Raw genomic sequence first — 16,231 nt, forward strand, 5'->3', positions numbered from 1 at the left:
CAGGCTTTATAGGGTTACATTTTGGCTGGGTGGAATTCCTGCTGGAGAGCCAATAGGAAGCTTCCATTTCCCGCCTCCTCATTAGCATTTACTGCAACTAGTGAACTAGTAAGCATTTTAGCTTTCACTAGTACTACTAGTAAACATTTTGAGCCTCACTAGTTAACTAGTAAGGTCAAAAAGACCCTGACTAGTGTTACTAGTGGACATTTTGGCACTTACTAGTTAACTAGTGGCTCTTTTTGGCCCACATTAGTTAACTAGTAAGGTCAAAAAGACCTTCACTAGTGCAACTAGTGAACATTTTGTCCCTTACTAGTTAACTAGTGAACATTTTGAGCCACACTAGTTAACTAGTAAGGTCAAAGGGCTTTAACTAGTTAACTAGTGGACATTTTGGTCTTAACTAGTTAACTAGTGATCATTTTGGCCCTCACTAGTTAACTAGTGCAGGAAATTATAGGTCACTAGTTAAGTAGTGAGGTAAATATGTCCTTTACTAGTTAACATGTCAAAGCTTTTGCAGCTTACTAGTTAACTAGTAAGACTGTCAGCGTTACTAGTTGGGTCCAGAGGTCCACTAGTGCGTCAAAAAGCTGACTAGTTGGGCTTTGGTCCTACTAGTGTGGTGCACAGTCTCACTAGTAAGGCTTCTGTTGGAACTAGTTGGATAAAAGTGCCACTAGTTGCTGAAAAACAGTGACTAGTAAGAGTTTTTTTTCAACTAGTAAGACAAAATGGCCAACTATTGCGATCAAATGTCCAACTAGAGCTGACAAAGATCGAACTAGTGGAGGACACTGACGTCTGATATCAAGGATATGGAATAAATGCTCAAAAGGCTTTCCATACCCTCTGATCCTGATCTACTTTCACTTTTGTTTCTCAGGAAATGATGGAGACGGTGAGGGTGAGGGACTGCTGGCTTGTTTTCAACGTTGGTCACGAGTTCAGCCATGAAGTGTTGACGCAGACTGGGACACAGCTAGAGACAGGACACAGCTGAGGACAGGACACAGCTGAAGACAGGACACAGCTGTCCAGTGGTCGTATGACAGAGAAGTGAAATTCAACCAAAACTTGGTTAACAGTCGGCAGTTTGAAGAGACACCCTCACCCTGTCTCCCTGTCTCACTGTCTCCCTGTCTCTGTCTCTGTCTCTGTCTCTCTGTCTCCCTGTCTCTCTGTCTCTCTGTCTCACTTTCTGCTTCTCCTCGGGACTACCCAGAGAGGTGGGTGAGTATTATCTCATCATATCACTTTATTTAGTCTTTCACATTAGCTGAATGTCATATTAGGGTCGAAGTACACGTTAGACTTCAACTACTAAGAACTATAAACTATTAAGAACTTTAAACTATGAAGAACTACAAACTATACTATAACTATAAACTATACTATAACTATAAACTATACTATAAACTATAAACTATAAACTATACTATAACTATAAACTAACACAAAGCTATTTGTTCTGTTGTCTCGTGAGCACCGTGCGTCAGGTAGCTCGCGCTGACAACGTTACTCGTTAAATATATAAAATAGTTGCTTAATGAATCCAGAGCTAACTCAACTATGTTGATAAGTCAAATAAGGTTGTGAACAGTGAAACGGAGAATGTCTACTATGTCTTTTACACCGTCAGTGTCGCTGTGTTGATGAGGAAGCTGTCCACATTAAAGCTGCAGTAGGCACAATGTTTCCATAATAACCTTGCAGCATGTTGTAACTCAAGTGTTCTGAGAGAAAACTACACTTCTGCACCTAGTGTTGACAGATCTCTCCAGAGAAACAAGCAACAAGCAACCAGGTCTATAGAAACAATCCCAAAAGAAGCAACTCCCCCCAAAAAAAGTCCAAAACTCAATATGACACAATATGAGAGAGAGGCAGCCACTTGATCACTTCATATATAGCCTATGTATGAATTTATTTTGGATTGCATGCATTTCATTTCATTTTATCATCCATTTTTAGCTTGTAACATTTTTATTGTCAACTAAACTTAAAGGGAATGTTTGTAAGATTCAGAATGTCTTGTTAACAGCGACACCTGTGGCCGTTAAGTCAACGGAAGTCAGCGTCCTGTTGCTCGTGCTTGTGCTCTCTCTACATAGACATGAACGAGCATCACTCAAAACAGGGAGGAGACACACGTCAGCTAAAACCACAACATCACTCTATATTTCAGCTGCTTGGCAGTAATGTTAGCTGACCAGACGAAGGTCTCTCCATGAATCAATGCTGATCCTAGTGTTGGCTTTTCCTGCCTCAGCCTCCCGACCGCGGTCGGAGGGAACAGGGGAGACACCGGAGTTTTGGTCGGAGACGATAACGTTTCTCTCTGCGGAGCCCCGTCACTTCACAAGACACAGGAAACCTCTGTTGGTCTGGAGGAGCTGCAGCAGTTATTTCTGCACAAACGTCCACTGTACATTCACTAGATATTCTCAGAGCTAAACTAACTCTTCTGCAGTGTGGAGTGTGCACGCATGCACGTGAGGTGGAGCGAGCGGAGCAGAGTACAGCAGAGATTCCGGCCCTGGAGACCAAAGCTACGGTCTCCACCGCCAGGCCAGCCATTAGGAATTGTGGGCAGGGGGACAGACTTTCCAAATTAGGCCCCTCATCCGCCCCGACTCCAGGTCGCCTAGTCTCATATGATATTATTATATTATATATTAGACAATATTCATATTCACTCCCAACTTTAAAAATGAGCCTACTAGTGGGTCTTATTTGCTAGTCTGCCTAGCTCCTCATCTTTATATGCTCAGCTTCACCTGTCATACCTGCTGCTTCTCCAGAAATGTGTTCATTGCCTCTCTGATCCTTTCATTTTCGTGTTCTCTCTGTACCCGGGCTTTTATTTTGTTGAGCCCCCAATCAGGGATTTCCACAAGGATATGGAGTAGAAAGCCAGAGGGAAACAGTAGCCAGCTAGGGGGGTCTGGGGGCATGAGGCTCGCCTGGAGAATTTTTTCTTTTACAAAAGCCCAAATTTGGTGACCTCTGGCACATTCTAATGCTACTATTCCATCATATACACTGATCTTAATTATTATGTATTTTAATGAGTTTGCCTGCCTGATTATAAACATGTAGCTAGTGAATTATTGTAAAGGACAATCAGGCTTCTCGTGCATTTTAGCCCACAGTCTGTAATAGTTATTAATATTTAAAACCACGTCTATTCCTGACAGATCAGAACTTTTCTAATTTAGATCATATACCTTATTTATTATTTATTTATTAACACCTTCACTGTGGTTTATCAAGACATGCAATAATGATGCTTAATGTATAAATGCTCTTTTATTCAATGGAAATAAACAGTTACTTTAAGGGTCCCAAAATATGACACAAAGATATATGACAGAAATACAGTATATTCACTTTGTGTCATATATCTTTGTACAGCGAATATCTTTGTGTCATATATCTTTGTACAGCGAATATAGTTGTGTCATATATCTTTGTAAATATGCCGCCCTCCCCCCACTGTAAAAATATACTTATATTATATTATATATATATATTCACTGTACAAAGATATATAACACAAATATGAATATATCTTTGTACAGTGAATATCTTTGTGTCATATATCTTTGTAAATATGCCGCTCCCCCCCCCCACTGTAAAAATATATGTGACACAAAGATATTCACTGTACAAAGATATCCCAGGTCGTATCTAGCCCGTGTATTGATTTTAAATCAAACTATTTATAAAATAAACCTATGGCAAAAAGAACTCTGAAATAACGATACACGTCAATCACTTGACTCAAATCATGTGCAACTCTGTCTGCACCTCTCTAGTTAATCAACTCAACTTCTGTCATCTTCACTATCATCATATTTTATCATATAGGGGCCTACAGCAGGAAGTTCCGTTACATCATATTTATATTTATATTTATGATTTGGGACATCTGAATCCGTGTATGAGATGATAAGTTGAAAGGTGTTTTAATGATACCAATATATTTATTTATCATGTAAGTATATTTAACTTGCACTGTCAGTGATATAGATCTGTAAGTTAAGTGTTGTTCTTGATCCCATTGAAGGGTCAACCATAGACCTTTGCATGACCCTGGCCTTGGGCCCGGGGACAGCTGTACCCTTTGCCGCCGCCTGACGGCGGTACTGTCCCCCGCGTCCTCCGACCGCGGCCAACACTGTTTTGAAAGACGGGCTTCACTAGATATAACTTTGAGGTTTTGGTGCTTCCGTGTAGTTTGTGTTGGAGTCTTGTCTGAACAGAGTAGCCACACGCGAGCACGCATGGGACACCGACCCGGGTAATTTATACGTGTAACAAGTTACAAACAGTCCCTTTAAAGTAGTAGAACATTTTATTTCATTTTTAGCTTGTAACTTTATATTTTTCTTGTCAACTGTACTTAAAGAAGTTGAATGTTTCACGTCATTTTTCCATCCATTTTTAACTTTTAACTTTACATTTTTCTTGTCAACTAAACTAAAACAAATTGAACATTTATTTTCATTTTTGCATTTTTGCAAAGACTGTGACTGCAGTGACGGTGAGCCTCTTTAAAGAGAACGGTGCTGCGTTTCTTTTATGTTTTTCAGTGCTAACATATTGAACCAGATCGGCATGATGGGCTTGTATATCACACTTACAATTACGGCAAACTGCCTTCGAATGGAGAGGGACAGTAGCAAGCCCAAATACACATAACTACACAACTACAATTTAGAAACAAGCCCAAAAAAACACAACCCGCGACTACCAATATTTCTAAGCAACTTTTCAGGAAAAAAGCCCAAAGTCGCTTATAATAAGCAGACCTGGCAACTCTGTCTGCACCTCTTCATGGCTCTGTTCTCAGGGTTTAAAACACCACAGGTCATTTCAGAAAGAGAGAGCATTCCTATTGGCTGTTCATTTAACAGAGGCAGCTGTGAATCACTCGCAAACTCCGACCAAACGGTCAAACTAGGCAGCGCTGATCAATATAAATCAATATTTTGTTACTGTAATGCCTATTTATCGCTTAAAATGTGTTCAGAAACATCTTGTAGTATACTGTTCAGCTGTAAAATGAGAAAGTTTGCTCCGGCTGGTGGGTGGTGCTTGGTATTTCCTCAACTGATCTCAACATGGCTGCCGTTTCACAAGCCTTCTCATTAGGAGCACGTTGCCGTTAGGAGCACCGGAGGACAGAGAGGAACATGATTTTGTTCATATTACCTGTCTCATGCACTACTGTCAGAATATAGCAACCGTTTTATAAAAATAACTTTTTATATTCATATTTGCTTCATAACTACCCACTGCAGCTTTAAGGAGGCGAACGTTAGATGTCAGTATGCTAATAAAGGAAAGCAAACTTTATTTTTAAGTGCAGCACAATGGAGGAGCAGCTCATTGAGGCAACTGCAGGAACACCTCAGAAAACGTAGTATTGAATACATGTTTTGCTTTCTCTTTGTAAAGTTTCCAAATTTTACATTTTACAAAAAAGTAAAGCATAATAACTTTCTTGTATACTTATTGCCAAGCAGTACACTAAACATATTCCTTTATGTAGTATTATGGGATAGGAGCACATTCAGCTCATGTCTTTTTGAGAGGTGATTGATAATTGAATGGGATAACCATGTACATTGGATACTGTCTGTGTCTCCCTCTACTGGAGGGAAAGGAAATCAGCACTTATCTGTGAGGGAAAGAAGTACGATCCCCTGCAGGCTATTAAAGCTGCAGTGGGCAAGATTGGAGCAAATATGATTAAAAAAAGTAATTTTTATAAAATGGTCAGTATATCCTGACAGTAGTGCATGAGACAGGTAATCTAAAAAAATCATGTGCTACGATCATATTTCTTACACATTCAGCTCAACATATTTATTGAACATGTAAAGACATTGTCAGTCATTCATTCGTGCATGGTGTTTGAGGTGTTCTAACGCTGTGTATCACATATATTAACCAAATACTGGTGTTATTGGATGATTTACTCACACTATGTTTTTCCATAGCTCTGTTTAGGAACCATGACCAGTAAACTCGATATTCCTCTTCATGGGAAGTCACTCAACATTGTGAGACAATGTGGCCCTGCTCTGGGTGAAGTCCTTCAAAGCAAGTTTGGATGTGTGGCCACCATCGATGGTGTGAATTTTGAAAGAGATCCGAGCAGTGCGCAGAAGACGAGGCCACCTGTTGTCCCAGAGAGGAGGTGTGATGCTACGCTGTATGGAGGTGTTCAGGTGTCTGTGTGGAAGGCCGATCTCACCAATTTCCAGGTGGATGCTGTTGTGAATGCGGCAAATGATCGTCTTCAGCATTATGGCGGCCTTGCTCTAGCTCCGTCCAACGCTGGTGGTCCACAAATCCAAAGAGAGAGTGATGATTACATCAAGAAGCACAGTGAATTGAAAACAGGAGATGCACTTGTCTTTGATGCTGGGTCCCTACCATGCAAGAAGATAATTCATGCTGTGGGCCCATACCTATCAAAACATCCCTCTACGTCTGATGTTTTTGGGGCGGAATGGCTGTTGGAGAGGGCCATCGTGAGCATCCTTGATAGAGTTAAGGAGCACCGTCTGCAGTCTGTTGCCATTCCTGCTATAAGCTCCGGTCTGTTCAACTATCCCCTGCCAGAATGTGCCAACACCATAGTGAGAACTGTGAAATGCTACTGTGAAAGCTCCTTCTCCTACTCTCTAGGACATCTTCCCAAAGAGATCCTCCTTGTGAACAATGACGAGCCTACGGTCAAAGAAATGGAGAGGACCTGCCGTCAGCTGTTAGCCGCCAGTAAAAGCATAAGTGATGCCAAAACCTCAACAACGACTGTCCAGCTTGGAAATGTCCATCTGACACTGAAGAGGGGAAAAATTGAGGAACAGCAGGTAAGAATCTGTAATGTTTCTGCATTAATTAGTTAATTGATTTATTTACTTATTTTACACATTTACAGGAACGGTGTGTAACATTTTTGGGGATGTATTAGCAGAAATGGAATTTAATATTCACAACTATGTTTTCTTTAAGTGCATAATCACCTGAAACTAACAATTGTGTTTTCGTTAACTTCAGCCTAGTTCACACTACACGACTTTAGCCCTGATTTTTCGCTCCCTGACAGTTTTTGGAGCTCACCGACAAAAGTCCCAGATCAGAACGTTGGCTCGCCGCTCGCACATCGGGGCTCGAGCGTCATGTGTGAACTGCTCAAAGACGCTCAATGATGCCTCACAGACACATTCCAGATATCTAGCGTGGTAATTATCTGGACCTGTCGGGGACTCCGGCCACGAGCTACAGCCAATAAGAGCTCCAGACACGGGTTGAGGGGAAACCTGGGGGAGGAGGGGTCGCCTGTAACAATAAGAACCTACTGTATGTGCTGCATTTGCAACACGGAGCAAAGTTGTTGTTGCATCTAGAACAGTGGTTCTCAAACTTTTTACATCAAGTACCACCTCAGAAAATATTTGGCTCTCCACCATTATGACTGATGTTAAAATACAGTAGCGTAGGCCTACCCTAGTCAGCAATGCACAGGTCACGCAGGAGGCAAATTTATTCTTAATAATAATATTACTTATTGTTGACTTTTGACGGCCACAGCCACGCTGTACAAAGGGGTAGCACTAGAACTGGCACTTAAACTCTTCCATAAAACCATAATAATAGTTCCCGTTTGGAGCCACGATTGCAGTGTTTTTGAACCCTTCATCATTTTAGCTACCTCCGCTTACTATCTTGTCATCACAGTTTAGCTTGTAACTAATCGTGGATGTTTGCACGCACTACTACCCAACTACATAGCTGCTACGTCGCGGGGTAGTAGCACGTTCATACGTTTTTTGTTTCAAAATAAAAAATATTACAGCAAAGCAGAAACTTATTTGAAATCCCATTTCAATGACCTCATGGTTAAGGTGTTTTCATTTGTAGTGGTATTTTGATAGTATTACATGTTTTTAAATTAATTTTATTTAATTTTTAAAAAATATTTCAGAGATTCTTCCGCGTACCACTAGAGGAAGCACTGTACCAACAGTGGTACACATACCATAGTTTGAGAACCACTGCTCTAGAGGAATAAAAAGTAAAAAATTATGTTGAAACTGGTGGAAACAGGTTTTTTGTGTAACACGTGCCAACAACAACATCAGCAGTGTGTCTCGCGTATGATGCATACGTCATTTACCGTGTATTTCTCGCCCGTGTTTTTGTGACTAAACGTAGTTTGGAGACCTCATCAGGGATTCCTCCTGGTGAAAGATCTTGTAGTGTGTGACCCCCTGTCACCGGTCAGTCATGTAGTGTGAAAACCACAACGACTTAAAGACTCCTGATTACAAGACAACAAGTTGTGTAGTGTGAACTGTACAGCAATCTGATGACTTTGAAAGTCGTGTTGTGTGAACTTGGCTTTAGAATGAGCCCCTCATATCTACATAGGGAGCGGGTCCTCTCCACAGAGTCCGCCATGTTGCTCCGCCATGTTTCTACAGTAGCCCAGAATGGACAAAGAAAACACCGGCTCTAGAGAGAGCCTTTTGCGTTTTTACGTTACCTGAAGGCGACAGTAGTTCTCTGACACACTTGCGAAACTAACGTGAACCGCAGAGAGCCAAACCATGGTACCGCCAGCCGCCGTCTGACTTCCGTTGCTCCTAAAGTAGTGTTATTATGGTAAGGATGGCCTCTGAGCGAGGCGAACGGCGTTACCACGGTTGCACTTGGCTCGGCTCACGTTACCACAGTCTTGGAAAGAGAGGAGTGAGCATAGGGGTGCTCAGTTGGTTGCAATCTGCAACAACCCTGCTAGATGCCACCAAATCCTACACACTGTCCCTTTAATGTGGATGGCTGCTCGTATAACAAAAATATTTGTATGTATTTTTTACATTTTCAAGAATATTTAAACTTTTACTACCCTTATCTTCACAGACATGCATACACAGTCTGGTCCATAGTTGGATTCACATGTAAAGAACAACAGTAGCTAAGCTTCTCTAACATTTAAAGAAAAATATTAAAGCCGCAGTATGTACGTAGTACTTGTCACAAACTGCATATTTGTATTTTCATGTACCAACTATGTTTTCTCTCAGACAGATGTCATCGTAAACACTGCATCATCAGACCGGGACTTGAGCATTGGTGAAATCTCCAAAGCCTTACTGCAGAAAGCTGGTAACAAAATGCAACAAGAAATTTAAAATGCTCCTCAGAAAGGATATGTCATCACCACAAAACCCTACATGCGTCCATGTAAAGAGGTGTATCATACTCGTTGCACTGCAAAGGGAAGCGACGGAGCACGGCAGGTACAGTATGAGTTTAACTGTTATGGGGCGTTTAAGTAAAGGGATAATACATTATGTTTTTGTGCTTTTGTTCATAGTCTGATATATGCAAAACTGTAAATAAATCAAATGTAGATTAAATATGTGACATCTCAAAAACATATTCTATCATAGAGTTAATTTGTTTAGATCTGTTTTCTTGATCAAGAGAGCACACATTCCAAGTAGTGAGAAATAGCACAACTGAAAGCCTAGAATGCACACTGTTAATAAAGCACATATCTATGTATAAAGTGTTTATGTTGAACATTAATAAGAGCTTGAATTTGTCTATTTGTCCACTGATTCATTCATTACAGATTCTTTTAAAATCCGTATTGGATTGTTTATGGCTGGCAGTCGCAAGTGGCTACAAGTCAATCACCTTTCCTGTCATCAGCCAAGGAGCCCTCGGGTTCGGTAAAAAAGAAGCTGCCGAGATCATGTCTAATGCAGTGGCCGACTTCGCCCAAAAGGTCCCAAAGAAGATGGATGTTTACTTTGTCATATATCCTTCTGACAACAACACATTTAAGGTTGTATTTCAAAAATGCTGTCATGATGTTGGAATAATATTGCCTTATAGGTCGTGTGTATCTACAGCATAGATTGTATATAAAGATGGACGACATGACAGCTCCCCAAAAGCGAAGCCAAAGCAGCTTGATCACCCCCTGGTGGCTGGCTGCAGTATAGGTCATAAATCCCGCCCCCTCCATGTTAGCAGATGCATCAGACCGGCAATACGTCACCCAGAGTAGGCTCTCATGACCACGCACCCTTTTGGGGGGAAATAATCCTGTGTCCCTCGTAGACGGGAACAGCTTAAAGAGAAGAAGTTGAAACATGTCTCCAAACTTCTACTTTAAACAAACCGGTAATAGTAATAACGCTATCCCAAAGAGTTACGGTGTAGTTGGTTGCACCAACAATAAATCCAAAAACCTTGATCTCTGATTTGTTCCCCTGCCACATACCTAAAAATGATATAATAGAAAGAACGTTGCTGTTACAGGAGAGAAAATGCTGAAAAGCTGTTGTGTAGCGGGTTAACCGAGGCTTTCACACTGAGATCTGAGGCTCATATGATACGTTAATATTCACTGTCAGTGTGGTAAATGGCTAAATAATGCTGGTGACAGTGACTAGCATGGCTAGCTAACGTTAGCTTGAGTGGGAGGCTGCTGCAGTAATACAGTCATACATTAACGTTACAGCAGCATCAGACTGTCGTCTCCAACTAAATAGCCTATAGATCAAACAGTTGTCTGTTAACACGTTGGTTATTTACAGACAACAGTCAGCCTTACGAGATTCAATCAGATATGTAGAGAAGTCTGGATCAGTAATATCCTCCACCGGCGGTGATCAACCTTCATTTATTAAGGTATCGCCAACGCTCAGGTTCAGGCAAGATCACATAATAATAATTAGACATATGTATAAAACAAATGTTTGTATAACAAGAGATGAATGCATACGAACTTGTCCAAATTACAATCCAAACTAGGGATGTCCATTATTTGCTGTTTAACCGTTAACCGACATTAAGCATTTTGACCGATTAACGCTATCGGTTAAAACGGTTCAAAGAAATCTTAAAGGGACTATTTCTAACTTTCAGAAATGCTTGTTAACAGCGACACCTGTGGCTGTGAAATCAACGAAAGTCAGCGTCGGGCTAGCGCTTGCTCACTCTAAATATACCTGAACGAGCATCGCTCAAAACAGTGAGGCGACACACGTCAGCTAAAACCACAATATCACTCTATATTTCAGCTGCTTGGCAGTAATGTTAGCTGACCAGACGAAGGTCTCTCCATGAACATGATTTAGATCTGATCCTAGTGTTGGCTTTTCCTGTCTCAGTGCAGGCTGATGCAGCGGGGCTCTGCAGCGTGTCTCCTTGCTCTCTCCGCCCGCAGTCGGAGAGAGCAGGGAGACACCGGCACCCAGTCGGTAACGAGACGATAACGTTTCTCTCTGCGGAGCCCCGTCACTTCACAAGACACGGGAAACCTCTGCTGGTCTGGAGGAGCTGCAGCAGTTATTTCTGCACAAACGTCCACTGTACATTCACTAGATATTCTCAGAGCTAAACTAACTCTTCTGCAGTGTGGAGTGAGCGCGCGTTCACGCCTAGAGGTGGAGCGAGCTGAGCGAGAACGCGCGCGCTGTCTGAGTGAAGGCAAGCAGGCAGAGGAGGAGAGGCAGCGGCCACACGCGAATGCGCATGTGTCCTGACCCGGTACATTTATACACTTAAAAGTTACAAATAGTCCTTTTAATATAATATAATGTTAAAAAACGCTGAGCGGCTCAGGGGAGCAGCTCGTCTCTTTAAGGAAAAAGCTGGTCCACCTTAACAGCCCACCTTAAGACGCGGAGCCGGAGTTGCAGGATACAGGAAGTCGGCTCCGGTCTCTGGCTCGCTTGAGCGGAGTGGAGGAGTTGTAGTTTCGCATTTATTCACAGACAAATAAACTGTACACACACTGCTACACCTACGATCACAGCTAGAACACCACCAACAACCTCACACTCACCACTAACACACACACACACACACACACTCACCGGTCTGTTGGAAACTCGCTAAAGTTACGCAGACTACGTGTGCGGCGGCGAGCACGAAGCCTCCGGCAATGCTAGAGCTGCTAACGTAGCACAAACACACACACTGTTTGTTGGTCACTCGCTAAAGTTATGCCGGACAAACAGAGTATCAACACACAGCTGACAACCTGCTAAACTAAACTAAATGTGCGGTGGAGACTTTTACTGGGAAAGTGGCTGCATGTCCGCGACACTACACGCAGCATCGTAGCTGCTAAGTTAACTGAACTGGGGACTCCTGTCAACCAATATCTGTTGTGCTCCTGCAGCTGGTACGAGGCACAAATCTTGTCGGTTAACGGTTAATAATCGGTTAACAAGGGTCGTGAGGTAGATCTCATCACGCTGATGTATGTTCAGTTGTTCATTTTTCTGTTAAATTTGGTTTTAATAAGTTATTTGAAGCTATAAAAAGGGGGTGATACGTGTGAGTCTCTCTCGCTGACAAGCTGCGGCCGTCCTCAGCTCGCGATTGGTTCGGGCGGGGTGACCTCGATTACCGCGGCTCCACCGCCCGATCACTACTGCGCAGACACTGGCTCCAACTGACCTCAAAATCTGAAGATGGCAGTTCCCGTATTCGGGATATTTTGGCTTCACTTCTGTACAGTGGGAGGAAGTGGAGACGCGTCGTCCATCTTTATACAGTCTGTGGTCTACAGTGGGTGGCTAAAATATGACAGTAATCACACTAGAAAGACAACTTCAACAGCTATGAATCTAAACCAAAATGCTAAACAACAACTGACAAGGGGACACTTTGTATAAAGTCGCTATAATCTTAATCAGGTAGGTCTAATGTAATATCTATGTTGTTAGGTGGAATGTGGTTATGTGTTTCCTGCTGTGTGAGACGCTCCCTATACTTGCTGATAATTGTTGACCGGGTTTCAGTTCAGTTGCTTATAAATGCTCTCTAACTTAGTAATTCGAGGAAATGCAATTCATGCTCTGTGGATGTGTCTCATTCAGGCTTTTGAGGAACAAATGGGATATCTCCAGAAAAAAGCATCTCATCCCGGTGGCGGCGGCGCTGGCGCCGGCGGCGCTCCCACTCCACAGATCATCCTGAACGGGCCCTCTGACGAAGCCACGCGTGAGGCTGACCGATGGCTCAGCAGGCTTCTCTTCAACTCCTCCGGCACTGTCGTTATCTGCAACAACTTCGTCCAGCACTTTGGCGAGCAAGAGCATCTGCAGCTGTCCCGTCTAACCAAACAGGGCGTGTTCATCGAGGTGTTCTTTGAGAAAGGTCGCGCGGGCATAATTGTAAACGGTTCAGATGAAGATGTTGCAGTTGCTGGGTTGCAGTTGGAGGCCATGCTCTGCAACATCCAGAGGGAGTTTGCCAAAGAGGAGGAACGCACCATGCTTCATGCTGTGTTGTCTAACAATGTGTCCTTTGAAAGAAAGACAGTTGACAACTCACGCCCAGAGTTCTTTGACAGATCATCTGTCTTCAGAAAGCACGAGCTGAGGATGTTGAAGGTACAGTGTGTGTAAATGCAACATGTGGGATGCGGTTGTGGGAAACTAAAGTTTTGTCTTTTGGTTGATGTCACAATTGGATTTGTCTTCACAGGGTTTCATGTACAGACGTAGGCAAAATTGTTGGTACCCTTCCGTTAAAGAAAGAAAAACCAACAATGGTCACTGAAATAACTTGAAACTGACAAAAGTAATAATAAATAAAAATTCACTGAAAATTAACTAATGAAAATCAGATATTGTTTTTGAATTATGGTTCAGCAGAATCATTTAAAAAAAAAAACTAATGAAACTGGCCTATACAAAAATGATGGTACCCTTAACTTAATATTTTGTTGCACAACCTTTTGAGGCAATCACTGCAATCAAGTGATTTCTGTAACTCTCAATGAGACTTCTGCACCTGTCGACAGGTATGTTGGCCCACTCCTCGTGAGCAAACTGCTCCAGCTGTCTCAGGTTTGAAGGGTGCCTTCTCCAGACAGCATGTTTCAGCTCCTTCCACAGATGTGCAATAGGATTTAGATCAGGGCTCATAGAAGGCCACTTCAGAATAGTCCAATGTTTTGTTCTTAGCCATTCTTGGGTGTTTTTAGCTGTGTTTTGGGTCATTATCCTGTTTGAGGACCCATGACCTGCAACTGAGACCAAGCTTTCTGACACTGGGCAGCACATTTCGCTCCAGAATGCCTTGATAGTCTTGAGATTTCATTGCACCCTGCACAGATTCAAGACACCCTGTGCCAGATGCAACAAAGCAGCCCCATAACATAACCGAGCCTCCTCCATGTTTCACATTAGGTACAGTGTTCTTTTCTTTGGATGCTTCATCTCTTCGTCTGTGAACATAGAGCTGATGTGACTTGCCAAAAAGCTCCAGTTTTGTCTCATCTGTCCAAAGGACATTCTCCCAGAAGCTTTGTGGCTTGTCAATATGCATTTTGGAAAATTCCAGTCTCGCTTTTTTATGATTTGGTGTCCTCCTCGGTTGTCTTCCATTAAGTCCACTTTGGCTCAAACAGTGACGGATGGTGCGATCTGACACTGATGTACCTTGACCTTGGAGTTCACCTCTAATCTCTTTGGAAGTTGTTCTGGGCTCTTTGGTTACCATTCGTATTATCCGTCTCTTCAATATGTCATCAATTTTCCTCTTGTGGCCACGTCCAGGGAGGTTGGCTACAGTCCCATGGACCTTAAACTTCTGAATAATATGTGCAGCTGTAGTCACAGGAACGTCAAGCTGCTTGGAGATGGTCTTATAGCCTTTACCTTTAACTTGAAGGTCTATAATGTTCTTTCTGATCTCCTGAGACAACTCTCTCCTTAGCTTTCTGTGGTCCATGTTCAGTGTGGTACACACCATGATGCCAAACAGCACAGTGACTACTTTTCACCCTTTAAATAGGCAGACTGACTGATTAGAAGTTTGAAGATACCTGTGATGCTAATTACAGGACACACCTTAGTTTAACATGTCCCTATGGTCACATTATTTTACATCTTTTCTAGGGGTACCATCATTTTTTGTCCAGGTCAGTTTCATTAGTTTGTTTTTTAAAATGATTCTGTTGAACCACAATTCAAAAACAATATCTGATTTTCATTAGTTCATTTTCAGTAAATTTTTATTTATTATTACTTTTGTCAGTTTCAAGTTATTTCAGTGACCATTGTGGGTTTTTCTCTCTTTAACGGAAGGGTACCAACAACTTTGCCTACGTCTGTATTTGAATGAATCGTGCTTCACAGATGAGCAGTTTAATATAATAAGTGAACATATTACTTCCTCAAATGGAGGAGTGTTTGCACTAATTTGTTTCCAATACTGTCGATCAATTAGCTGCAAGTGTCTCATTGTGAACCACTGCTTGACCAGTGATATATTTATTTTTTAGGTGGACAGAGTGGAGAACCCTACACTGAAGACGCTCCTTGACCTCAAGAAAAAACAGCTCCGCTGCTCCACTCCTCGAAAAATGTTCCAGCGCATTCCTGCACAGTTCTGTGACATGGTCAGCCGTATTGGATTCCATGCAGAGTACGCACCACCTGATGGTATGATAACGCTTCTACAAATAGAATTTGATAATATGCAAATAAATTCTTTACGTCTGGTAAATGATCATAATTTCCAGGGTGTTGAATGACAGCCTTACAGATAGAGAAACTCAAAGTCAGAAGAGGGATGATATAATATAGAAACAATACAGTTATTTTTTCTTTTGTGCCTCCCTCTGTTTACAGAGCCAACATACGGACAGGGCATCTACTTTGCTGGTGAAATCGAGAAGGCCATGGAGGTGTGGAAGGTGCAGAAGGAGCAAAAGGAGGAAAGGAGGAGTATGTGTACTTGGTGGAGGCCGAGGTGCTGACAGGAAACTCCATCCCTGGTACACCAGGTCTCATTCTGCCTCCTGCTGTGGGGGCAGAGCCACACGTTGTGTACGACAGTGTGAGCGGAGGGCCTGATATCTCTGTCATATTTAGTGGTTACCAAGCTCTGCCCAAGTACATCATCACCTGTAGGATGGTCTGAGGAGGGATTTCTTCACTGTTTCCTCTGGGTTCATTGTGTCGAACAGAACAAATACAAACCTAAGAATGTTATCAGGACTAGAGGAAACTGGACAACAGGAAGGTAGATTATTCTAAAACAAGCTGAAGTGCATTCTTGATTAATGTCTTTGCTATTAGAAAGAAATGGCTGTTTGCATTACTCCTTGAAATCATATAATAGAGACTATTACCACAGTACCAGCTTATAATCAGCTTGAGAAAGA

The 16,231-nt window shown here is 42.2% G+C and overlaps 1 pseudogene; it reads left to right on the forward strand.

Annotated features, from left to right (window-relative positions):
- The first annotated feature begins 1,171 nt into the window (after positions 1-1,171).
- LOC141782096 (protein mono-ADP-ribosyltransferase PARP9-like) lies at positions 1,172-16,027 on the forward strand (annotated as a pseudogene).
- Positions 16,028-16,231: the final 204 nt, after the last annotated feature.

The sequence above is a fragment of the Sebastes fasciatus genome, chromosome 14 (genome assembly GCF_043250625.1).
Source record: "Sebastes fasciatus isolate fSebFas1 chromosome 14, fSebFas1.pri, whole genome shotgun sequence".
NCBI lineage: Eukaryota > Metazoa > Chordata > Actinopteri > Perciformes > Sebastidae > Sebastes > Sebastes fasciatus.